At 43.9% G+C, this 26,638-nt stretch overlaps 1 long non-coding RNA gene across 1 annotated transcript; it reads right to left on the bottom strand.

The window, feature by feature from the left end:
• Positions 1 to 6,214: 6,214 nt before the first annotated feature.
• LOC115097399 lies at positions 6,215 to 26,095 on the bottom strand. Its single transcript, XR_003858272.1, has 4 exons — positions 25,974 to 26,095; positions 8,779 to 8,995; positions 7,962 to 8,073; positions 6,215 to 6,613 (listed from the first exon to the last, which is right to left on the bottom strand). It is a non-coding gene; the product is annotated as an uncharacterized LOC115097399 (long non-coding RNA).
• Positions 26,096 to 26,638: the final 543 nt, after the last annotated feature.

Here is a 26,638-nt window from a genome sequence, read left to right as displayed (position 1 = left end):
TTTTTGTGTGTGTGTGTGTTCCCACGTGTTCGATATATGGGCAAAGTGTTTTGATGATGTGCTACATATGTATTTCTGCAGCACCAGGAAATGCCTTGAGGATGAAAATAAAGTTTTATAAAACTGATGGCTGTCATCAATTAGCAGTGAATAATCACAAGTGACATCAGTTTCATCAGGAAAGTAAGTGTTCCTTCCAACTTCACATGGTAGTCGTAAGATAAAACTGAGCTTTTGTGCTTCTTTGGATTTACATGTCTACCCGCAGCCCAGCTAGGGAGTGACTGTGTCTGTCGTCTGTCTGCCTGTATCTTGCTTGATTGTAGTTCCTGGTTCAACAGGCTGAGCTTACAAAACCCATCATATATCTCTTCAAGACCTGTTGCTATGGGGACAGCTTCATTAGATGACACACTCAAAAGTGAAACTTATTTAAAATCAAGATTGCGTTTGCTTTAGTCTTTCCAGCATATCTCTGGCTCTATATTTTTAGCAGAAGGATAAGAAGAGTTTGGCTGCCCTGAGGAAGTTTTATTCATCAAATATGAAGCTGTAGCCTGTAGTTATCATACTAATCTAAATCCCCCACAAAATCCAATTGGCCTCGTCACCTTTTCAAAGCTCAGTCTTCCTACGCTTGATTTTTGTCAGCCTTCTATTTGCTTTATCCTTGGCAACCTAGAAGTCAAAACGCATGCCAGCAAATTCATGTTCTGGTGTTTGTGCCTCTTTATACAGCGCTGCTGCAGAATTTTGTTTTCCTGATGCCACACACACACACACACTCCCCAACACAACCCTTTCCAAGTGGCAAATAAAAATTGCATTAGCAGAAATAAGGAGACCTGACAGGTACAATTTTCAATATGGCGCTTAACAAAGCAGAAGCAAGCTTTGCAGTCCGCACAAACTAAACTGATCTCCCCACAGAATCTGTTCAGGTGCTTGGGCTGATGAAAACTACAAGCGAACCTTAATCCAGATCAAATGAGGATGTAAAGCTCATGCATGAGGTACGTGTGCCCATTTTCAAAAATTAAATGCGCTCACATGGTTTTCTCTCCCCTTCCTCCCCTTTTATTTATAGCAAAATTTTCAACATTCAACTGAAAAATCCCTGACAAGAAAAGTAATCCTCATGACTATATATAATAATCAGAGGGAATAACAATAGGAAAAATCCCAAGAAAAAAATGACAAAAGCTGTTCACAAAATCAAGCTTACAGAATGCCTCTTTGTAAAGGAGCCGCCCCGCCCCAGCTAAGGCGAGAAGGTTACAACTGGGGAGGTGCTCTGCTTCCGGAGAAAGGAAGGGGGCAGAGCCTTGGGTTGGCGATCATAATTTAAGGGCCAGACTGCCCTCCAGCCTCTTCTTTCGGTAGTTTGGTGAGGGTAGGGTGTACATCTGCTGTTTTCTTCCTTCCTTGACCCTCCCCCTTTTTGCGGCCTACCTTGTGCTTCCTGTCCCGCTCCTCAGTGGAGGCCTTCAGCCCCTTGTTGCTGCTAGGGTCAGTCTGGTACGAGTGGGTGGAGAGTCGGGGAGATGTTGTAGGCCCGGTTCTTCACTGCTGGGCCTCCAAGTATGCTTGGCAAGCCGGGGGGGGAGCGACAGGCATGTGAATGGAGCACCTGCAGCAAGACGGTCTCCTGGAGGGGTCAGAGCGGAGGCTGAAATACATATTTTAAAAAAACAGTCGGTGGAGTAACTGATGGCTGGGCTCTCCTCAGCTGTCACTGGGGCGGTGCAGCTCCAGGACAGAGGTGAGGGGCAGCAGGGGGAGTGTGCTTTCCATGCAGTATCACTCCTTCCCCCCTCCCCCCGGATAGGCCTTGTCGGCAGCCTCATTTCTTTTCCTGCTCCTGTTCCTTCGGTGACAGGCTTCCGTGCATTACTGTGGCTGTGGCGCTGATTTGGAAGGCCTGGGTATGCAGTGAGAGCCTACAGCTTGCGGGCCACTGGGATCCTGAGATGGAAGGCACTGCATGTAAAAAAAAAACCAAAACAAAACAAAAAAATCCCCAAAATAATAGTAATGAAATAATAAACAAATATAAATAAAAAGTGTGGAGGCACAGTGGTGAGTTGAGGTGGCAGGTAGATGCTGGCCTAGGGTAGGGCGTGCAGCCTCCGCTCTCGTCAACAGGTGAGGGAAGGCCCACACTGTAGGCAATTGCTCTGTACCATTTTTCAAAATACAAGCAGCATGAAGGCATCCTGAATTTTTTTGGGATGTGCGAGGCCGCCGTTGTGTGTGGATCAGGCTTGAATATACACCCGACTGTCATGGGGGCGAGTGCTGAGAGCAGGAGTGTGCCTAGGGCTCCTTCCCTTGAGCTCTTTTCTTCACGGGGGCAGTCTTAAGGCGCCTCTTAGCAGCCTCTCAGAGCTGCGGTTTTGGGCGGCTATGTGGGCAACCGTCTTAAAGCGTGTTGTGGTGTGAAGGTCCCCTCTCCCCCGGCACATGGACAAAACATGGCAAACAAAATACATAGATAAATAAAATTATCAGGGACCACTGCGTGCTTTCTTCCTCGGTGCTTGTCTCACTTGCTTAGCGTTGCCCCCCCCCCTGCCCATCCCCCAGGGACGCATCATCCGTGCGGTGTGCACCCGTTCTTATAACCAACTGATCCCCTACATTTCACCCTTCCCCATTCCCTCCTCACTCTCAACCCCAACCCCTATCTCTCACCTCGTTCCTCCCCTCCAGCCCTTCTCTCACATCCCCCAATTGATCCCCTGGCTAGCCCCTAGCGCCTCTCACATTTCCAATCTTTTTTTCCCTTCTCTCACCCTCCACAGCCAATCCTTCTTCAGCTAATCCAACCCTCAAACCCTTCCTGCATCTTCTCCTTCCCTTTGAACAGCCCTTTCTCTAAACATCCCCTTCTTCAGAAGGCAGCAGCAACATTTTACTTTGGGTTCTGAGCAAAAGGTGGATGAAAACTGGTGGGAAGAGAGAGCATGCTGATGATAGGAGCAACATATTTCCCTTGAGTAATCTCAGTGTTGGGTGAGAAGAGAGGAGTTGTGGCAATCTTCACTGGCCCATGCACATAGAGCCCATCCCTCCCCTCCCCTTATGGCCGGTCCTGAGCCTGATCATGATCTGCAAGTAGCAGCAACATTAATAATGAAAGTCAACCCGGGACCTATGAGCCATTGGAAGATCACAGGCTCTGCAGTGGCCCCAATCCCTCCTCGTGCTGAGCTCCCTATTACCACAAAAACCCATGCAAGAGCAGTATCACTGCAGGGCCTGTGAGTGCATGCTGGCTCACAGGCCCCTGGCTGACTTCCACTACTAATGCTGCTGGCGCCTAAAGAATGCTGCCATTTGAGGAATTTGTGACCCTTCCCTGCTGAAGGTTTTATCACACCCATTTAGGAGGTCCTGGCATAGTAGTAGCTCAGCATCTGCTTTGGATATACCCTAGATCTTTCAGTGACTAGAACCTCACTTTCCCCCTGTTGAGGTAGACTGTTCCCTTCCTGGAGCTCTGTCAGATAGCTAGCCACTGAATATGAAGCAAAGAGATCCTCTCATTCAGTGCAGGGCTTATTCATAGCATAAAAGGTAACAGGCTCCCTTCACCTTCATTCCCTTGAACATGACCATACCCAGGGCCAGCAGGTTCCCAGTACTCAGTCTGGGTCAGTATATTCCACTGGCTTCCACATATATTACACATCAGGGTTACCAGTCTTCCTATCGGAGGACCCAAAGCACAGCTTACAACCTTCAAGTTGCCGGAACATTGGGATATCCCTAGTGATCCTTCATGATCCCCTAAAGACCAAGCCAAGCTCTCCAGAGTGGGGGTTACATGGCTGTCTGGCTGGAAACAGATATGCAAGCCTTCTCAGCTTACTTAGCTAAGCATAAGAGAGCTCACCCTGTTGCTCAAGGGTAGAGCAGTCCTCCAACAGAGCTAGACCCCTGTTGAAAGCCAGGCCTGACACTTTATTTTTCCCATGCAACCCTAAAGCAAGTGAAATGAGTCTACAGGCAGTCAGAGCTAACAATGCCCCTGACCTATGCCATATCAATAGGAAAACTCCTTTCTAACAGGCCGATACAGTAAGGACGCGTAAGAAACAGTGCGGCAGTGCCGGGCGCACCCTCGTTTGCCGCGCACACATCTTGGTTCACATACCGCTTGATTCAGTCTTCAAATTAGACGCAAATCCAAGCAGCGTCCAAAGCGTGTCAATGAAGTGGTAGATGCTCGCAATCCATTTTACTGTAAAGAGCAGTATGCAGCGCCTATACAGTATCCAGGTTGCGCTGGGACCTGTCCTTGAAATGTCATTACAAATGTCATTTGAAATGTCATTCCACCAGGCAAGTGGATGGTTCTTTTCTACAGACCCCGCTGCCTTGAGCGCCTGGCCGGACGTCCAGGCCGCGACCTTGGATGTCCGGCCGGGCACTCAAGGCAGCGGTGCCTCCGATCATGGACGCCCGGATACAGGCGGGAAGGTCCATGAACGGATGCCGTGACCTTGGACGTCCGAGGTCGCGGCTTCCGTTCATGGACCTTCCAGCCTGTAGGCACCATTGCCTTGAGCGCCCGTCCGGACATCCAAGCCGTGACCTTGGATGTCCGGCCGGGTGCTCAAGGCAGCGGTGCCTCCGATCATGGATGCCATGACCTTGGATGTCCGAGGTCGTGGCATCCGTTCATGGACCTTCCCGCTGCCTTGAGCACCCGGCTGGATGTCCAAGCCAGACATCTGAGGTCGCGGCTTGGACGTCCAGCCGGGCACTCAAGGCTCTAGAATGGAAGTAACAGCTGTTTACAGAGTCAGTCTTCGTCCTCTTCACCCCATTTATCACCTCGGTCAGCTGAGTCACGTCATGGCTGGCGAAAGAGATCGATGTTATTCCACTCTACACTGCTCCATTTGCAGCTGTGGACAAGGGATTGCTGTGCCTCCAACTCTGATTCTATGCCTGCGGTGGCAGGGCAAGTGGGCCCAGATCGGGCCTTCCCAGGTGACCTGGCCCACCCGGCACTAGAGTGAAAGGAACATGTTTTAAATGACTTTTGTCCATGAACGTCCAGCCGGACGTCCGAGGTCGCGGCTTGGACATCCAGCCAGGCGCTCAAGGCAGCGGGAAACTGACTGAACACCACACTAACGCCAGGGTCAGGGTAGGCAGTAAATATGCAGGTTAAAGACGCGGCAAATAAGCTGGTTAAAAAGGTGATAATCTGGGCGCACATTACTGTCTCGGAGGGAATAGCTAAATCTATCATTATCATATCATATACATGCGGCGGGCAGAGACAGATACGCGTCCATTTCAGCAAGCGGTAAGGACGCATAAAACTGGATACTGAATCATGGGTTCGCCTTACGCATCCAAATTGTGTGTCCAAAGCGGGTTAGAAACAGGGTAACTGCGGCCACGCTTTACTGAATCGGCCCGAAAGCTGGCTGAAAGTATGCAAGCTATGGATGCCCTCATGTACCTTTAGTCGGACCATGAGAAGTAATTCTCAGAAAAACTATTTTGTCCAGGTTAATCACTCTTTTCCAAGGTAAATGACTTTTTTGAAAATTGGCTCATCATGAAAATACGCGCACACACGTTTAGGCAATAAAAATTTCACGTGGAGGAGAGAATAACCAAATTGCTTGCATTGGTACAAAGACCACGGTCGATTAGTATTTGCTGGGTTTGCACTGAAAATCAAAGCAAAATTCCGTAGAAATGCCTCCTGACAATGCTGGTGAAAGTGTGCATGCTCTACTGTTACTTGGATTAAGGGTGACTGATTTTTGGGGGAAAAAAATCGATTTATCCAGGTGAGAAGCATTTAGCCTGAAAAAAAAATCAGCTTTCAAAATTGCTCTCCCCATGCACAGGGACAACATTATATACATAACTCCTAACATTATGTGATTAGGTCATAAATCAGCAGAAACAAGGTAGAATACATGATGTAGGATTCCAACTTGAACCACAGTATAGTGTACAGAATCTATGTGATTGTGTTTTAGCCAGCTACGTACCCCTTGGCTTTCCTGGCATCATTCTGTTAGCCCTATTTTTATTTACAGCCCTTGTCATGTCTCTCCCCTCTGCTAGCTTCTCCACTTTATAATCAGCATAATTAGTAATGAACTCTGGAATTAATTAACTTGTACAGAAGCTTATTAAAAATGGCATAAAACAAAATATGACTACAGGAAGTTACAATTCATCATGCGTAATTTATTTCCACACAATCACATCAGAATGCACCAAGTAAAGTCGGCAGTCGGTAGCTAAACCAAATTAATAAATACTTAATTCAATTGCAAGATGAGACTTTAAGCAACTCCTTTAATCTTAATGTTTGCAGAGCGGAATGTTCCCTGTGAGGTGATTTCATAATTAAGCTCATAATGCTTCTTTTGCAGTGATTCGTGCTCAGTCAATGCCACCGGGACTAAATCATGCTCTGATTGTCGTGTTTTCTCTAGCGAATGTTAGTCACCAAGCAAGGCGCAAGATTGATAGCGGTGAGGGATTCCCCACTGACAGAGGGCACAGAACAAGTCCAAGAGAGATGCAAGATGCCAGCTTCACTTTGATTGGCCCAGCCGTGCACTTTAGCCTAAGAGGGGGAGAGGGGAAACCAGTATAATTTCATGAGAAATCAGCAATATGTTTTTCAAGACCAGACTTTGGTCCCTGCTAAAGTTTAAGACATTTTAAACTATCAAATCTGGAAATTAGAAGGGATGTGTTTTCATTTTTTATGACAGAGCATATGGTGAATGTAGCTGGGTTTAATAAAGGTTTAGACAAGTTTCTTGAGAAAAAGTCCATAAACCATTATTAAGGTAGAATCGTAGAAATTCAGTTCCCATCCCTGGGATAAGCAGCTTGAATTATATCTATCTGTTGGGGTCCTGCAGGTACTTATGACCTGGACTCGCCACTGGTGGAAACAGGATATTGGACTTGATGGACCTTTGGTCTGACCCAGTATGGAAAATTTAACATTAATATAATATAGACAATGTCAATGACATCGCCATGCCTATTTCATTTCAAATCATTTCTATGCTGAAATGATAAAAAAAAAATCACAAAATTTAGCTTTTTAAAATATTTTTGTTCAATTTAGTGTGCACTGTTTGTGCACAATATTACAATACAAATAGTGTGCACTAAATGAAAAAGTTATAAAAACAAAAGAAAACTTAATGAAACAAAAAAAAAATGAAAAAGGAGGGAAAAACAACATGAAAAGAACTGAAAGTGTTATCGATGCACACTCCTAGAAATCTGAAAACTGTGTCCAGATGTAATCCATCCTAATGTTGCTGACCTGTCCCTAATTCTATCCATTCAGTCCTGTATGAAGATCCCACAATTATAAGATACTCAACATGATATTCAAATATTCCTTAAGCCTCTCTTCTAGATACTGCTTTACCAGCAAAGGAGAAATTGGATATGCCTTATGAAGATCTTTAGTGGAGCTGAGGTCAATCAATATTTAACTCGCTCTTTTTTTACTCCCAAAGAGTTCTAACCTGCAGTTCTGTTACGCCTAAGAAAGTAGCTTTCCTTCTTTTCTATGAACAAACCCTTAATGCAAGCAATATCATCCTAGAAATAACCGATGTGGTGTAAGAGATTTGACAACTCTTGGTAAAAGACATGGTGCTCGTGCTATTTGTTGTTATTGACTTTCTAAGTTGGTTTTCTTGTGAACGGTAAGTACTATATAAAAATAACAGGTTAGTGCTCTAATTGGTCAGTGTGGTTGATACTGGACTTCAGCATCAGGAATCAATGGAGTTGATGTAGGATATTTTCTTACATGGAACTTCTCTCACCAGAGAATTGTCTGTGTTCCTGTGGGTTATTAGACAAGGTTAGTATATTAAATTGCACAGAATTTTTTCCTTTTGTACATGATATATTCCATTTTATTCTCAGTTTAAGTTTACCTGGAAACCTTAGTTTTGTTAACCACTGATATCAGTACGTTGTAACCTATCACTGAAATAGTGATTTTGCTCTCCCCCCTTGGTTGTGGTAAAGTTCTGATGCTTGTTCCACCTAAAAAAAAGGAAGCAATGCGGTCATGATACAGACAATATGGGGTCAATATTCAGAAGATTTGCCCGGCTAAAACTGGACTTTAGCCGGACAAAGCTATCCAGTAACAGATATGGCCCTCTAACCAGCTAATCCAGTGCTGCTAAAATGGAATACAATACAAATTTAGCCTAGCAAAACAGGGCCCAGATTGGACAAGCTATTGAACTTAACCATTTAGCACAAAAAATGTATAAAAGGATAAATTAAATTAACCAGACAGAAGGCTGGGAAACAACTTTGCTTTTATAAAGTAAAATAAAATGCACATTAATTAATAGGAAAGTTTATGCAAATGTGCCACAGAATTTTCTAATATTTACCACAGAATCTACCCCTGAGCTATTGCAGGAAACTGGAGTCTGTGACCGGGGTTAATGAGATTCATTCCTGTTTTTGAAAAACAAAAACAACTTATAGCTGACAACCATCCATGGCTCTCCACCTCACACTGCCTAAGAGTTTAATAGTTCTAATGACCAGGACTGGAAGGAGAGGGCGTTGACTGCTGAACCAAACAGCGCTGCTCTGATGTTCACATTTTGAGCCAGACAGATTGGAGGTGGGGCGGTGATGGGTGGCAGGAGATAGGAGCATCTCTCAGGTAAGCTGAGCACATCCAGAAATAACATTCTCCCTTGTTGGCAAGGCTCATGTTTCACCTACCTTTTTCACACTGCGAGCTTCCACCTGAATTCATGGTAGCTTTTGGACTAGAAATCAGTTTCTTTCTCACTCTCTCTCTCTCTCTCATGCCATCTCATTTCAGCAGAGCTGCTGTTTTGTCATGTAGTTCATGCCGCCTTGGTAAATTAACAGCTGTTCAAGCAAGAACTCCATGGAATTTTTCATCAACGTGAAAGCGGGAAACAGCTGATTCACTCTGTGGCAATTAACATTAGAAAACAGATGGAATTATCCAGCCCCTGCGGCTTTAACTTTCACAGTTTTCTTGGTAGTAGGTCGTACGGTCAGTGGTTTGTTTTTTTTTTGTTTGTTTTTCTGGCCAGATAGTTTTTTACTTCAAGTTCAATTTCAATTTTTGTTTTAAATTATTTTACACATTCTCCAGAGTTTCAAATCAAGAAGTGGAAACCTCATGGAAGGAAAGAAAAGTAAAGAAGAAAACCATAATATTAATGCAATTGCATGGCCTCCCTACAAGCTCAATGGCAGAGAAGAAATATGATCTAACAAAGAAATTATGAGCAAACCTAAAGAAAAGGAAACGCAAAAGAAAAAAAAAAAGAGAATTGGAGTGGTACAGGGGGAAACAAATAATTATACAATCTAATCTCCTTTGGAGCAGAAGTAAGTTATGCGCGCCGGCTGGCTGCCAGCACACACTTCCCCGAGACAAGGCCTAATGGCCACTGTCCAGGCTGGCCCTGCCCCTCACCACCCAGACCATGACCCCGGCCTGCCCCTTTTAGCTGGCCGAGCACTTTTGCATGTATCGGGGGTTATGCGCGTGGCCGATCCCTTTCAAAAATGTGCACGGTGTGTGCAGGGACCAGCTGCCCGTTAATGTTGATGCTGGAAGGCCATTATGTAATGTATTGCAGTAATCTAGTACCGACAATATCAAAACTTGTACAACGGAACAAAAGTCTTCTGGAAAAAGCAAAGATTTAAGATTATGCAGGATGCATAATTTTTAAAAACCAGAGTGAACAACTGATTTGATTTGGTTATTAAATGTTAAGCCAGTATCAATGAAAATACCTAAGCTTTTCACACAAGAAGATACTGGCACAACTGTATAGGGGTGTGCATTTGTTTCCTTCGTATTGGTAATCCGCAACATATAGGGCCATATTCGTTGTATTCGTGGGGAAGCGAAACGTATTGCGATTCCCCACGAATACAACAAATCTTCGCCGAATTATTCGGCCTTCTAAAGGAGTGAATTTAAACAAACCCCCCACCCTCCTGACCCCCCAAAGACTTACCAAAATTCCCTGGTGGTCCAGCGGGTCATCCGGGAGCCATCTCCTGCACTCATGCCCTCGGCTGCCGGTATTCAAAATGGCGCCGATAGCCTTTGACCTTACTGTGTCACAGGAGCTACCGGTGCCATTGGTCAGCCCATGTCACATGGTAGGAGCAATGGATGGCCGGTGCCATCTTGTGTTCCTACCATGTGACAGAGGCTGACCAATGGCACCGGTAGCCCCTGTGACATAGTAAGGGCAAAGGCTATCGGCGCCATTTTGATTTCTGGCAGCCGACGGCCCGAATGCAGGAGATGGCTCTTGGACCCCCGCTGGACCACCAGGGACTTTTGGCAAGTCTTGGGGGACCCTCCTGACCCCCACATCGGCTGCCAGTATTCAAAATGGCGCCGATAGCCTTTGCCCTCACTATGTCACAGGGGCCGACCAATGCAGATGAAGACCCCCTCCGGCAGGGCCGTTCCCTCACTGACATCCCATTGATTATTTCACTGACACATGACAGTGAAAGGACCAGTCCCCTTTCAGAATTCTGAAAGGACAGTCTTCTGAAAGGGGATTGGTCCTTTCACTGACATGTGATAGCGGAGGGACCATTCGGTAGACAGTGAAAGAGTGAATAAATGAATTCTAAGTACCTGACACTTAATATTAATTTATTCACTCCTTCACTGGGACCAATAAACTCTGTTTCTCTCACATTAATTGGCTATCATGGTTTATTTATTTATTTATTTATTTATTTAAGGTTTTTTTTTATACCGGCATTCATGAAGAGCTCACATCATGTCGGTTTACATAGAACAGGGGTGCAATGGATATAACAACAAACATAGATTAAACGTGATGAAGAGAAGCAGTTACAATTAACAAGGACTGTTGAGCTGGGGTGGAGGAATTAAAGAGAGATAGAAAAAGTTAATTATATACAAGTATACAATATATACATTAAACAATATATATAGCTGCTGTGTAGGATATTTGCTGGCGTATATTTTGGAGTATATTTGTTTAGTGTCCCTAGCGCTTCTTTTTACCACCGGCCCTAATTTAAATAAATTAAAATACTGTATCGCGCGCACAGGAGAGTGCGATTTTTACTGTATCGGCCCAATTGTGTGATGTGTTGACTACAATGATTGATTTATGCAGAAATATAGAACACAACGGTAGATAAGGACTGCCAGACCCATCCAGTCTGCGCCTATTTCCTTCCTATTGCAATACCACAGAGCCTATTTGATATCCATCTTTAGGCTTGCTTCCCCGCAGCTAAGGACCATCCATTCTGGCCCCCTATTCTTTTCTCAATTGCATTTTCCAGTCTGTCTGGTAAATCCGGAGACAATTGCATTTTCCAGTCCAGTCTGGTAAATCCGGAGACAAACAGGGACATTTCTAGTGATATGAGGAGGTGGTTCAGCTAAGGAGGACTACGGTAGGTGTCACAAACATTAAGGATTATCTGCTAGCTCACATGTCGCCACTCTCCAGACCTTTAGGCAGTAAATCAGAGTAGGAGGCTGACAAGTTGGACTCTTTCAACACTGGGACAGATGCAGGCACTGAATCCCCCTGCAGGGGGTGGCTTAAAATAAATCCATGCTAATTTGCCCATCTCTAATGTCACGGCAGCCAGAGCTAACATTTTTTTCTTCTTTAAATGACTAAAATCACTTTTTGTTTGGCTGCTTTAATAGATACAATGACACACTTCAGGTTTGTGGTGCAATATCCATTAAGACCCCAAATCCATGGCCTAAGTAGTTGATGGGCCTCATCTGTGCATGCCTCCCAGCCACATTACACCCTGTGGTATCCTGTTTTACCAAACCGCAGCATTGAAACCTGAAATGGTTTTGGTATGGTGGGGGCAGGGTTCTCTTGCTTGCTTTAATTTTAACAGAGATGAGAGGCTTTCATACTAGTACCTTCTATTACAATTAACATTTTGCTGTTTTAAAAAAAACTTGATTGAAACGTGTGCTATTATTACAATATCGAGGACGGCCAAGCTCATAGTTTTGAGGGGAAAAAAAGCAAAGGGAGAAAATTGGCATCCACCCATCCAGTCATGGATATTTTTCAAGATGACAGACTTTGGCTCCGTGTTGAAAAGGATCCTAAAATATTTACAAAGGAAATGTCATGCTTCAGCTGGAATCCCACTGCAACCCTGCATGTAGATGGGGAATTTTGTTTTTCTCTTCTCCTCACTCAGCGCCTTGCCTCTAATCGCATAAAATAAACCGATAAGATCCGACCAAGCTGAATACATTTTAAAGCTATCCAAACTGGAGAATTACGGTTGCCCAGAGAAAAACGCACAGTGGAACAACTTTCCATTTGCAACATACAGCAGGGTTGAGTAATGGAGCAGAAATATGGGACTTGGAGCTACTGCGCTCACCTGATTGACACAAATGCACATTGCAGAAAGGATGCCAGCCCAGTGTGAGAAGAGATATTTCACTGTTAAACCAACCAGGGGAATAAAACATAGTTTGCATGTAAGGAGAAAGGGGGCTGCATTGTGAAATTTAGACTGAGCTGTAAATATTGCAAACGGCTCCTTGCATTTATTTCCAATATATGTGTATTCTAGAAAAGACTGCATTAACTACAGTGCTGGATAATGGAATTATATGATTAGAACAACCCTTTGAGGATCTCCATCAGGTGATAAGGCATGCATCCTCTCTTTTTGGAATAAGAGATTAGGTTTGCTGGGGTTTTGGTATATTAGTACATTGTATTTTGGTATTTAGATGGACAGGCATGGGATGGGGTTTTATGGATTATGTGGAACTCTTTTATAGTTTTTATATTACAGGGTTAGCCTATTCCCCCAGTGAGAATGGGGATGGAGCTATTCTGAACTGATTGCTGTATTTGTTTTGTAGTTTTATCTGTGATAGAAACCACTTTAGGTTCATATTTGTGAAGTAAGGTGGTATAAAAGTGTATAATGTAATATTAAATTGCATCGCTCCATGCACAGGAGACAAACCAAAAGCATAGACCTCTACAAAAATAATATTCAACCTGTGGCTCTTCCATACCACAGAGCTTTTCAGAAGTATAGTACCTGATTGCGGCTCTTTGATACATTGGTTATGCTTAGGGAAGGGAATTTTTAGAGGGACTTCTGAGGGTAAAACCATGGTTGAGCCACTGAAATGGCCCTTTTGGAAACTGCCTGCCCAGTATGCACGTGTAATAGCACTATATAATTTTATATTCATAAACAAATGTAGAGGTGAATTTTCAAAAGATACGTGTGTAAAAACAAAACGTCTGCCTGCGTTATGTAGCATGTATTGTGAGTATAGTTATTTTGAAAACCACAGCATACATGCGTATATTGGGGACCACGAGTAAACTTGCACATATAAAAAAGAGGTGAGCAGGGAGCGTTCTGGGACAGTGCTAACAGTAACACACATACGTGTTGTGTTCCGCGGCCGTGGAAGGCCACGACCATGGCCCCCTACCTTGCCCGCGGCGACCCGCCGTGGCAGTTTCGGGGAAAACCCCTGACCCGGTGTCCATCACTCCGGCATGGGTCCCCGAGATGGCCGCCGGGTGGGGAGCCGTCCCTGCTCCTCCCTCGCGGCGGCCGGCAGCCTTTCCTCCACGGAGGAAATCCAAGATGGCCGCCACCATCTTTAGGCACGAGGCCGCGCCTCCTCCCTAGATTTAAAGGGGCCAGGCCCCTTAACTACTTATAGCTGTTTCTAATGAGCCAGAGCAGAAGAAGTATAAAGGGAGGCTTTTTCTGCTCATTCCTTGACTTGGCAACGTTCTTCATAGTCAGGTCTGCTTGCTTCGGTGAGTTCTTGCACTTCAGATCCTTGTTCCTGTCTCGTCTTGGTGTTCCTGGTTCCTGACTTCGGACTGGCAAGCGGTGATTCCTGGTGTGTGACTTCGGACTGGCAAGCGGCGTTCCCTTGGTGTGTGACCTCGGACTGGTATGCGACGACCCTCTGGCACTTGACCTTGGACTCCTTCTGGACCACTGTCTCCAAGGGCCCACCTAAGTCCCAGCGGCCCGGGTCCCTATGGGCTCCTCCCGGGGGGACTGCGGGCTTCCAGGGGTGAAGCTCCAGTTAGCCCTTGCACCGAACTCTCGATGCCTTGACCTCTCAAAGGTCCACCTAAGTCCCAGCGGTCCGGGTCCCTGTGGGCTCCTCCTGGGGGGACCACGGACTTCCAGTGGCGAAGACACAGTTCCGCTCCTCTACGTCATGACTCTTCATCTGCCTCCTCAGTCGTCTCGCCTCCAGTGCTGAGGGTCAGCCGGTCACATCTTCTGTCCTGCCTCGCCACCAGACGGGAGAACCTACAGATCCACTTCCTAAGGTACACCATCCTCCCGTCGGCCCAAGGATTCACAACCTGAGCATAACAATACGTTGCTGTTTTCCAACCTGCCAAAGTGACACGCATAAGTCTTTTACTCCTGCTCAATATCTGGTGTCAGTGATCGTAAATATCTCAAAAGAAAAAAGACTGGGTGGGGAGGTCTGGGTGAAATGGGGGGACTTCAGGCTGAAGAGCCAGGAAATGCAGATGGACTAGACGAACTGGTAGACTCATTGGTGAAACTGGTAATTTCATTACTGCACGTATATTATAAAATCCCCTGACTTATACATGTAAAAGCCAACTTATGGGGGATAAATGCATCTAAGTAACGCAGGTAAAATCTATTCGCATATCCCCTTAAAATTCAAAGAACAAATATGCGGATATATCATTTGCGCACACTTACGTGGCTACATTTATTTATTTATTTATTTATTTTGAACTTTTATATACCGACATTCATGTGGAAAATTACATATCATATCGGTTTACAGTGAAACAGAATACTGCAAAAAGCATTACATAGAACAGGGGTTATATATAAACTAGGAATCCGAGGATAGAACTAAGTTAAATATTAGAAACTGTTAAAATGTGAGGCACGTGGGGAGCGGAGTGGAATGTCAAATAAACAAACTCCAACACAATACAAAAAATGTGAGTAAATATACAATAAAAGCCTGTCTAAGATAGTAAGATATTAAGTCCAGTCCAGTCTAGACCAGATAGAAAGTACAATCCAAGACAGGAGAGAAGAATGTTTGACCTATAGTGAGGGAGATCGTACTTCCTTAAGTGTGTAAACAGATTCGTTTAGAGAGCCGGGGTAGATCATTCCTGAGTTAGAGAAAGGTTAATTCGGTTATGGAAACGTTTGTTTGAATAGCCAGGTTTTGATGGGGTTTTTTAAAGTTAGAGGGCATGGTTCTTGCCAGAGATCTGACTTATCTGACTTATCTGGCTAAGTAGCACCTTTGCTGATACTTGGGCAAATTTGAACTTATCCGGATAATTAGAGCTTTTGTTTTACACTTATCCAGCTATCTTACACACCCAGATAAGTTGGAAAAGTGCTAATTATACAAAAAAGTAGTGCTCTTCAGACTTATCTGGTTAAGTACCACTACTTTTCTGGATAAGTTCGAACTTGTGCTGCTCGCGGTTTTTACATACATGAGCATTTGGGCGTGCTTGTGAACTCATATCTTATAATTTGTGCATATCATCTGCAGATTGCAAAATGCAGTAATAGATTTGCGTGTGCCCATATACATGCATATATGGGCGCACAATGGCAGTTTTGAAAATTATCCTCTCTATGGCAGAGTCTTAGTAGGGTTCGTATTTACTCGCACACATTTTGATTTTGAAAAGTATGCGCACATAAATGGTCTCGGAAAAATTCCCCGCAAAAATCAGAAGGTATAACTTATGTGGGGAGTTTTTTGCCAAGATATTTTTCAAAGCGAACTTATACGTCTAAGTCCACTTTGAAAATACTGTGTAATTTGTGCAATGCATTGAAAGCAATCATTTCTCTACCAATTTAAAAAATATAAGTGCATATATTGTACATGCAAAAGTAAAGTAGGGCTTGCTTGTGTAAAACCCAATTTACGTCTGTAAGCTGATGAATTTTTAAGCATGCATGTGCAACTGAAATGACCAGTTTTCCAATTCTTCAACCAGTTTGCCCAGGCCTTCTCCAGGTCATCAAGACAGTCCTAGCTCTTTAGCCAGAACTCCTCCTAGTTCATCCAGATCTCCCACCCAGACAAGAGTACACAATAAACAAGTCTGATATCAATTCCAAAAGATAATTGGCAGGTATTAAATTATGCAAGTAAGTTGCCAAATGTAGAAAAGAGCTCGGAACGCTGCTAGACCGCCATTTTTTTCACGTGTATATGTGCATATGAAAGCTGAAGTACAAGCATACTTTTGATATTTATGAAATATCAATTAGGCGCGTACAGCCTACTTACGCATGAACATACCTACTCATTTAGATGGTAACTTTTAAACCGGTGCGCAGGCACACGTGTGTGAGTTTGTCCATGCCCAGGGCAAGGCCATTTTATCACAAAAACACATATATGTACGCATGTTATAAAATAGCCTGACCGCGTGCACATGTGCGCACAATTTTAAGTAGCTGCTCGCCTATGTGCACTAAAGAGTCTGGAGGGTAGAGAATGAAAGTACACGGAAACGCAGATGAGAATGATTTCATTCAATCCTACATTTAAGAAGTAATATCTCAAAGCGATAGTAACGCAATAATATACCTGGACTGGACTAACCTTGCTCAAATATTGATTTTATTTATGAAATTGTAACCGAACTTTATTGGCACCTGTTAGAATGTACGATAACCTACATTACATACCTTAGTCTATGTGCCTACTTGTAAACCGTTGCGATGGTATATAACTTAGCGACGGTATAGAAAAGTTTTTAAGTAAATAAATAAATGCTACTTCTACCAAGTAAGTGGCGGGGGGGGGGGAAAGACTTGCGCGCTGACTTGATTACCAGTTTTCCCAGTTTGTTCTCAGTTCAACCAGATAAGGGAATAGGACTTCCAAACCCCCCTAGTTTAATAATCTCCCTTCTCCCCTGTTAGCCCCGACCTTTAAAACCCCACTGATCTGCCCAGAACGTTTTGTTGTACAAGTCACACGTCATCCCTAGCAGAAGTAAAGTTATGCAGCAGGGGACCCCGGCGCCTGCCAGGGCGCGCGAGTATTTATGTGCAAAATGCATGGTGAAATCCGGGAATGCATTGCTCGTGCCCCACCCAGACCACACCTTTTTGGAGATTTTCCATTTGTGTACTCATGTAACCCAGCGGCTTTAAAATCCACTTGGCATGCGCTGGCCCGGCATATTTACACATCACCTCATTTCAGTGCACATCAAGCTTTTAAAACGCAGCTTTTAATTTTTACGCATGCAACTCTTTGAAAATCCACTTTTTGTTCAATGTCCATATCCTGAAAACTTGACTGACCTTGCAGTCAATAGGACACATTTGGGAACTACGGCCATATACCCAACTGATCTCTGGCTTTTTCCTCTGGGGTTATCCAGGCTTTCTTAAATTCTGTTACAATTTTTCCTCCATTGCCTCCACTAGGAGACTCTTCCATGCAACCACCAAATAAATATCTCTGTAACCTCCTATCAGAAATGCCTAAACAGCATTAGTGGGCAATAAATTACTTAAGAACATAAGAAGTTGCCATACTGGGTCAGACCAAGGGTCCATCAAGCCCAGCATCCTATTTCCAACAGTGGCCAATCCAGGCTACAAGTACCTGGCAAGCACCCAAACATTAAGTTGATCCCATGCTACTAATGCCAATAATAGCAGTGGCTGTTCATTAAGTCAACATGGCTAATAGCATTTTATGAACTTCACTTCCAGGAACTTATCCAAACCTTTTTAAACCCAGATACACTAAGTCCCCTAATCACATCCCCTGGCAACAAATTCCAGTTCTTAATTGTGCACTGAGTGAAAAAGAACTTTCTCCGATTTATTTTAAATGCGCTACTTGCTAACTTCATGGAGTGCCCCCTAGTCCTTCTATTATTTGAAAGAGTAAATAACTGATTCGCATTTACTCGTTCTAGTTTTCTCATGATTTTATAAGAACATAAGAAGAACATAAGAACATGCCATGCTGGATCAGACCAAGGGTCCATCAATCCCAGCATCTTGTTTCCAACAGTGGCCAATCCAGGCCATAAGAACCTGGCAAGTACCCAAAAACTAAGTCTATTCCATGTTACTGTTGCTAGCAGTGGCTATTTTCTAAGTCAACTTAATTAATAGCAGGTAATGGACTTCTCCTCCAAGAACTTATCCAATCCTTTTTTAAACACAGCTATACTAACTGTACTAACCACATCCTCTGGCAAAAAATTCCAGAGTTTAATTGTGCGATGAGTGAAAAAGAACTTTCTCCGATTAGTTTTAAATGTGCCCCATGCTAACTTCATGGAGTGCCCCTTCATCTTTCTATTATCTGAAAGAGTAAATAACCGATTCACATCTACCTGTTCTAGACCTCTCATGATTTTAAACACCTCTGTCATATCCCCCCCTCAGCCGTCTCTTCTCCAAGCTGAAAAGTCCTAACCTCTTTAGTCTTTTCTCATATTCAATGTATGGTCTCACCATGGAGCGATACAGAGGCATTATGACATTTTCTGTTTTATTCACCATTCCCTTTCTAATAATTCCCAACATTCTGTTTGCTTTTTTTGACTGCTGTAGCACCTAATATGGAACCTAACATTGTGTAACTATAGCAAGGGTTATTTTTCCTTGCACCTTGCAATTTATCACAATCTGCTTGTGATTTAACTACGCTGAACAATTTTGTATCATCTGCAAATTTGATTACCTCACTCATTATATTTCTTTCCAGATTATTTAAAAATATATTGAAAAGTAAGGGTCCCAATACAGATCCCTGAGGCATTCCACTGCCCACTCCCTTCCACTGAGAAAATTGTCCATTTAATCCTACTCTCTGTTTCCTGTCTTTTAGCCAGTTTGTAATACACGAAAGGACATTGCCACCTATCCCATGACTTTTTACTTTTCCTAGAATCCTCTCATGAGGAACTTTGTCAAATGCCTTCTGAAAATCCAAGTACACTACATCTACCGGTTCACCTTTATCCACGTTTATTAACTCCTTCAAAAAAGTGAAGCAGATTTGTGAGCAAGACTTGCCTTGGGTAAAGCCATGCTGACTTTGTTCCATTAAACCATGTCTTTCTATATGTTCTGTGATTTTGATGTTTAGAACACTTTCCACTATTTTTCCTGGCACTGAAGTCAGGCTAACCGGTCTGTAGTTTCCCGGATCGCCCCTGGAGCCCTTTTTAAATATTGGGGTTCCATTAGCTATCCTCCAGTCTTCAGGTACAATGGATGATTTTAATGATAGGTTGCAAATAGATCTCTATCAGATCCTCCCTCAGTCACCTCTTCTCCAAGCTGAACAGCCCTAACCTCTTTAGCCTTTCCTCATTGGAGGGCCATTCCATCCCCTTTATCATTTTGGTTGCCCTTCCTTGTACCTTCTTCAGTGCAACTATGTCTTTTTTGAGAAGCGGCAACCAGAATTGCATGCAGCATTCAAGATGCGGTCTCACAATGGAGTTATCTAGAGGCATTATGACAACCACCATTTTATTCACCATTCCCTTCCTAATAATTCCTAACATTCTGTTTGCCTTTTTGTCCACTGCAGCACACTGAACTGACGATTTCAATGTATTATCCACTATGACGCCTAGATCTCTTTCCTGGGTGGTAATTCCTAAGATGGAATCTAACATCATGTAATTTCAGCATGGGTTATTTTTCCCTATATGCATCACCTTGCATTTGTCCATATAAAATTTAATCTGCCATTTGGACGCCCAATCTTCCAGTCTTGCAAGGTCTTCCTGCAATTTATCACAATCTGCATATGACTTAATTGTATCTGGCAATACTCCTGCTGTAGACAAGACTGAAAGAGAGCCTTGAAGACTCAATCTGTGCAGAAGATAAACAGCCTAATTCTTCGAGTAAACTACAAGCTAGCTACTCAGGTGAAAATAAAGCAAGGTTCCTACAAACAGAATGAGCTTTTCTAAAATATTCCACCAATGTGCTGTAAAAGCTATCTTCTTCGTTTAACGACATTTTTACAACTTAACACTGAGACCTGTATGGTTTCCTTTATAGCAGCATTTTCCATGGCTATTACTTGGCCAGTTTCACATTATTTCCTCGGTGTAAAGGACTTCATATTAGTTATATGAATTCCTGCTGAAAGGGCTATTAGTAAGCCTGTGTTACAACTAAAGAGAACAACTTTCAAAGATCTATGCCTGGCCCCCACAAACACGTGTATACAGGCGCACAGAGATCTACTATAATATTTTATATTCTGTGCGTATCTGGCCAGCGCAGATTATAAAATGCACATATGTCCATCCCAACATATGTGCACGTTTCAGCATTTGCTAATATCAGCAATGTATTGAAAGCGTGTATGTTGTCTGCCTATTTTATAAACATGTGTGTATATTTTATGCGTGAAAAAAATATAACTTGTTCATATAAAACCCTGGCTTTTCCTATTTCATTTCACAACATTTTCAAAACAAAACAGAAGAGAAAACAACAAAACTTTGTGGGTTTTTTCCATTTTGTTTTGAAAATTTTAAATTTATTGTTCACCCTTCACTCACTGCTGCCTTCTCCATGAAGGGACAGCATTCACATGACAATAGCCACACACCTTCGGTCCTCATCCTCCTCTACTGTGTCATGGCTTCATAATCTGACAACCCCTTGCTACACAAACAAGCAAGTCTAAAGGCACAGGGCACTTGAGTCTTGTCTGTTACACGTAAAAGCTCCGTCACTGCATCACCTACCCTGCATCCCTAACAGTCATTTTATAATAAGGGGGGATGGTTCTACCTTTAGACATCCCACTGTTGGAAGAAGTCTACTCATCTTCTAGAACCTACCCATCTTCTAGAACCCACCCATCTTCTAGAACATAGCCATCATACATAACAGCCAGCACAGTACCTTCTAGGCAAGGAATGTGCCCTGCATACCACAACTACTCTGAGCAGTGATACATAACAGTACTCATGGCAGTGACCATGGACTATGAGTATAAATTAGATTACTAAAATGACAGAAGCAAATCCCTACTACTATATTTACACAAAAGAAACTTACAGGGAAGAAAAAAGTGGAAAGATAAAAAAAAAAATATATATATATATATATATATAAGCAAATAAACTAATCCTTTACTTCTCTGCCCCACCTCCATCTGCAGCTGAGGTGCCTTAACATTTCCTCAGCTTCCCCATCCCTTCCCACTTATCAAAACTGGAAGGCGCTCAAGCAAGATGGAAGTAATTATAAGAGAGCTCTCTGGCTTTGTGGTCGGTGGGTACATTTCAATTCTTAAAGCTCCCAGATGGGCAAAGGTGATAGCTCGCTCAGAGACCATAAAATCCATCAATTGCAAAAGCACTATTTCGGCCATCATCGAAACTTGACAGCATAATGCACCATGCAAAAAGGGGTCCGCTGCGAACCCTTCTTAATTTAGAAGGAATTTTATCTTCTTGTTGGTTGTTTTTTATGTAATGCAGTCTCTGAATATTTGGTACTTTTTTCCTTCAGAGAAGGCCGTTCCCAGCTCTCTTTTCTGTCTCTCATGAACAATTATTAACTAAGCCTTCCTTGACAAGTGCTCGTTTCACAGATCAATGATTATTATTAAGTGTGCCTTGCTGAAGTGTGGCTTGTGCATTTGGGAGGGACTTCTGATGAATCCTGACAGCATAATCTAGATTTAAATTGACTATTGGCAGATGCGTGTTGATAAGCTGACTCCAATTTCGGCAATTGTCAGTTTCTGAAAACCACCTGACAAATGCCCACTTGGGTAACTGAACTCAAGGGGAATATTTCTGCAAGTAACTGCATCTTATTCCAGAAAATTAATTGGTGAACTTGCTCTGGCAGCTTTCTCAAATAATTGTATTGGGTGTTAGCGCTGATACCACAGTATACTCTAGTCTAATAGGAGCCTAAACAAATGCAACTACAAGAGAATTTTATTTTAACTCCATAAACTAATGGATCGTTTGATTATAGAATTTTAAACATCAGAACAGCAGAATGCCAGAATTTGAAAGGAAAAGAAACGTCCCTACCAATTTCTTTTCTGAGGAATTTTTTTTTTCCAGATTTTTACTTTTACCAGTCTCCAAAATAAAGGGATCCTCCTCGCAAACCCAGGAAGATTCAGGGCAAGTGCTTTTTCTCTCTCTCTCTCTCTCTCTCTCTGTTTACACTGGGGGACAACATGGCGTTGATAAATATGATGTGAGCACTGGGCGAAATCCCTGGGCACGCTTGAGAAAGGCAGAAGGTTGTTCAATTTTAAACTAAGCAGTCCCTGATAAATTGAGGAAGCAAGCTGTGAATTTAAGTGGGAACTTCAGTTATGGAAAAAAAAATATTCTAGCCCATTAAACATAGGTGCTAAGACACAGCACATTAAGGGAATTGAAAGAGGCTCTCGTGAGATCCAGAGACCCTGGAATTTGAGAATTTCTACCAGCTGGAAACAGAACTTGTATCTAAAAATAATGTAGCATTAACAACCACTGCCTGCTGTCTTCCTGGAATGTGTTTGTGGGGACCACAGCTTTAACAGAGTAAATTTTAAAGTCTCAGTGTCCCAGTAATCACAGTTCATGATTTAAGAACATTTTAAACTGGCTCTATGATTTCTCTTCGAATGGGGGAAATACATGAGCACAGGTTGGAAACGTGGAGGCAGACATGCTGTTGCGTATCTGGACCCTTGAACTGAGACGAGGTTGATACCTCCACCAAGGGGAGGCCCCCAGTGGCCCTCGTCGTCGGGAGGCGGTGCAGGCGGAGAAGACCCAACTGGAGCTTCACCTTTACCAGCCCACGTTCCCCGCAGGTTCAGCCCTTGGGTGCCTGGGCCAACAGGACTTAGGTGCGGGTCTCTCACGTCGAGGAGTCCAAGAAGCAGACAGCACGGCGTCGGGCAGGCAAGATCGAGGCAGGCGGCAGACGGACGAAACCAGGAACAGGCCAGAGGTCAGGACAGGCAGCAGGCAGGCAGGACGAAGAGACAAGCTGGAGGTTAGGGCAGGCAGAGGTCAAGCGTGGATGAAGTACCAGGCAGAAGTCCAAAACCGGGGAGTCAGTCCGAGGGCAGGAGCAGGAACCAAGGCAGGAGCATAGGAACAGGAGACTAGACCAGGATCAGGAAGGCAAGGCTGGAACGCAGGATCAGGAAGGCAAGACTGGAACGCAGGATCAGGAACAACGCAGACGACACACTCAATATCTGAGCAGGGCCGGTTGCTGAGGCAAAGTGCCGGAATTGGGACCGGGTGCACACCTAGAGGAGACAGTGCAGAGGCCGGGACGATGGCGTGCTGCTCCGTGAGGGCAAGCCGCATCGGCAGCTGTCGGTGGAAGCTGTGGCGTCCAGCGACGGGAGAGAGCTAGACCTAGGAGCCTCCAGGCAGAGGTAAGGGGACCCAGCCATGGATCCTAACAGTACCCCCTACTTTACGCCCCCTCTTGCTGAGGCAAAGTGCTGGAGTCAGGGCCGGGTATATATACCTGCCCTGACTGATGACATCTTCACGGGATGTGGGGAACTTTCTCGCCGCAGGCCCTTTAAATTAAGCGTGACGGCGCACGCTTAGGGAGAAAGTGCAGAGGCCGGGATGGCAGCGTGCCGCACTGTGTGGGCAGGTCACATCAGCAGCGGTCGGCGGTGGCCATGGCCGCTGGCAACAGGAGAGAGCCCGACCTGGGAGCCTCCCGGCGGAGGTAAGGGGACCCGGCCCCGGGTGGCCACGGCTGGGGATCCTAACATATGCTTGTGAATTAGCAGAAGTTTGAAACTTCTGAGCAGTAGCACCAGACATCAAGGCTTCAACTTCACTGCGAAATCTGCAGCAGTGTCGATGATTTTTGCTTGGTATTTTTTGTTATACTAAATTTATAATAGCAAATATCAGAGGTTCTATCAGGGGTAGTTCAGTAATGAGGCAAGGTGAGGCGGTGGCCTCAGGCAGCAACATTTTAGAGTGGCAAAAATGCTTCTCTGGCGGCCACCTCACCTTGCCACAAAATACATTAAGCCACATGCCTGGCCCTGTAGTGTTCCTATCCCCTGCCAAATTCCAAAAAAAATGAGAGCTGGCCCCATGCCACCAGTGAAGTTCAACCCGCCAGTGGCAGAAAAAGGAGGGGAAATTTCACATGTGGCCGACAGGGACAACCAGTGCTTCTAAGCTACGCAAATGCAAAAAATTTCCCGAAGGTACGCACAGCTTGTCCCTCCAGTGTAGGAAGGCTTGGGGGGGGGGGGGCCATGGCACAGGTCATCCCACCATGACCCGACGAGAAGAGGAGGCCCATGGGGCAGTGGTGGACCTCATCCCACTATGGCCTGAAGTGAAGAGGAGGCCCTATGTGCATGTGTGTGTGTCTGTGTGAGAGCTTGTGTGTGTGCGCGCGCATCTGTGAGTCTGTGTCTGTGTGCGTGTCTATGTGAGAGCCTGTGTGTGCATGAGAGTCTATGTGCATGCGTGTGTGTGAGACAGTCAGTGTGTGTTTGTGTGCCTGTGAGAGCCCGACCTGCCAGCGGCCAGAGAAGAAAGGAGGTCCTGTGGGCTGCTGGTGGAGCCCAGTCTGCCGGTTACTGAAGAAAAGAGAGGTCAGTGGCTGCCGGCACTGAGGCCATGGAACCGGCGGATCTGAGTGGCAGCAGAAGAAAATGAAGCCCCGGCTGCCTGCTGAGCTCATCTGCCCACAGAAAAAAAAAAAAAAAAGAAGGAAAGTGATCCTGACTGACAGCGCTAGTGAGTGAAGTAGAAGGTGTGTGTGTATGTGTGTGTTTGTAAGAGAGAATATGCATGGGTGTGTGTGAGAAAATCATGTGCATTTGTGTATGAGAATATGTGTGGGTGAGAGAACATGTGTTTTGTGATGGTGAAAGAGCTTGTGTGAGCATCTGGTGTTCGTGTGTGTGAAAGAGCATGAACATGTGTGCATGTGTATAAGAGGAGAAAGTTCACCCTCCCTGCCCTCCACGCTAATCCAAGGCAATCTCAGGGAGACTGGAAATAAAAAATTCTCAGGTATGATAAGTGAGGATTTTTAAAATCCTTATTAGTTTTAATATCCAATCTTAAAGTATAAAATGAATCTTATTTTTGTCTAAGAAATTTGAAAAGCTACTTTGTTGTTCAAAATGCATTGTGATTAGAAGTAGGTAGGTACAAAAGAGTCCTTTATAATATGCTCTAATGTCCTCCTGTTAATGCTGTATCATCTAAATCAAATATTGTATACCCTTCAGTGCCTGGAACTGAATTAATTAAAAACAGGATTTGTCTGACGATGCCAACCCTTTGAGTTTCAACCGGTTCTGGCTGTGACCTTATTGGTGTGGGGGCATTCATTTCCTTCCAATAAACTACCAGAATATCCTTGGTCCACTTCTTACGTTCTCCTCATGTCATGTTTCATCTGCACTTGAGTCACGTCTTAATCTTGTTAGCCCTATAGATTGGATCGTCCTACTAATCCCTTAAAAAAAATTATTTGAATTGCATTTGTTCCTCTCCTTTAACTTATCACTACATGCTTTGAAATTTTCACCAGTTTTGACAGCTGACAATTTCAGTTCCAGTATTTGCTTAATTTTAACTGCCTCTTCTCCAGCCACTCTGTAATCAAAAGAATGAAACCTAGTAATGAGCTCTTATTAACTATCTGCAACATTTGTGTTTAAAAAAAAGTATTTTCTGAATATACCCTGGGGGGGGGGTTTATTATTAATTTTTAAATTTCATAATAGCCATTTCGCCTGGCAATAATCAAGTAAAGCTGAAGCATAAGTTTCTAAGCTGAGTATGTAAATCTGTTACCTTTTGGCAGCACCAAGGAATTGGTCATTGGGTGTACACGGTGGCCTTTGAAATACTAAGTGTGATCAGCGGCTGCTCCATCCTCCAATGGACTGTATTGCAATCTATCCACAGCAAACACTGGAAAAAAAAAGGAAAATAGTGCAGGTAAAACTAATGTGAAAGGCAGAACTGCCAAGCCAACGAAAGGTCTCAAACATTTAAAAAAAAAACCAAAAAAAACCCAACCCCTATGACTAAAATGCATCACGTATTAAAAGTTAACAAGCCTTGAGTATAAGGGTCATCGTATACTGCTGAAGTGTCAAAGATCACCTGAATCAATATGAAATTGCTGACCCTGTCTAAAATGGATTCAATAAAACATGTCTTTCTGATTAATCCATAAATGTTTGAACGCTTATCCAGGTTTCCCAAAAATGACCCTCTAGAGCTTGCTTGATGCAAGTTGCATTTTGATTTGTTGGAGTCTGTCTCAAGGGCATATATTCCAGTAACTATTGGTCTCTAGGACACCAGCAGAAGAATGTCTTCTCCCATAGCCACAAATGCCACAACCCCTGCCCCCCCCCCCCCCAAAAAAAAATAATAGGGAGAGATTGAATACATTAAGAGGTGAATTTTAAAAGCCCGGCGCGCAACAAAACTGGGAGGTACATGCACAA

Source organism: Rhinatrema bivittatum, chromosome 8 (assembly GCF_901001135.1).
Source record: "Rhinatrema bivittatum chromosome 8, aRhiBiv1.1, whole genome shotgun sequence".
In the NCBI taxonomy this organism is placed as follows: Eukaryota; Metazoa; Chordata; class Amphibia; order Gymnophiona; family Rhinatrematidae; genus Rhinatrema; species Rhinatrema bivittatum.
This window is presented reverse-complemented; position numbering and strand designations above follow the sequence as displayed.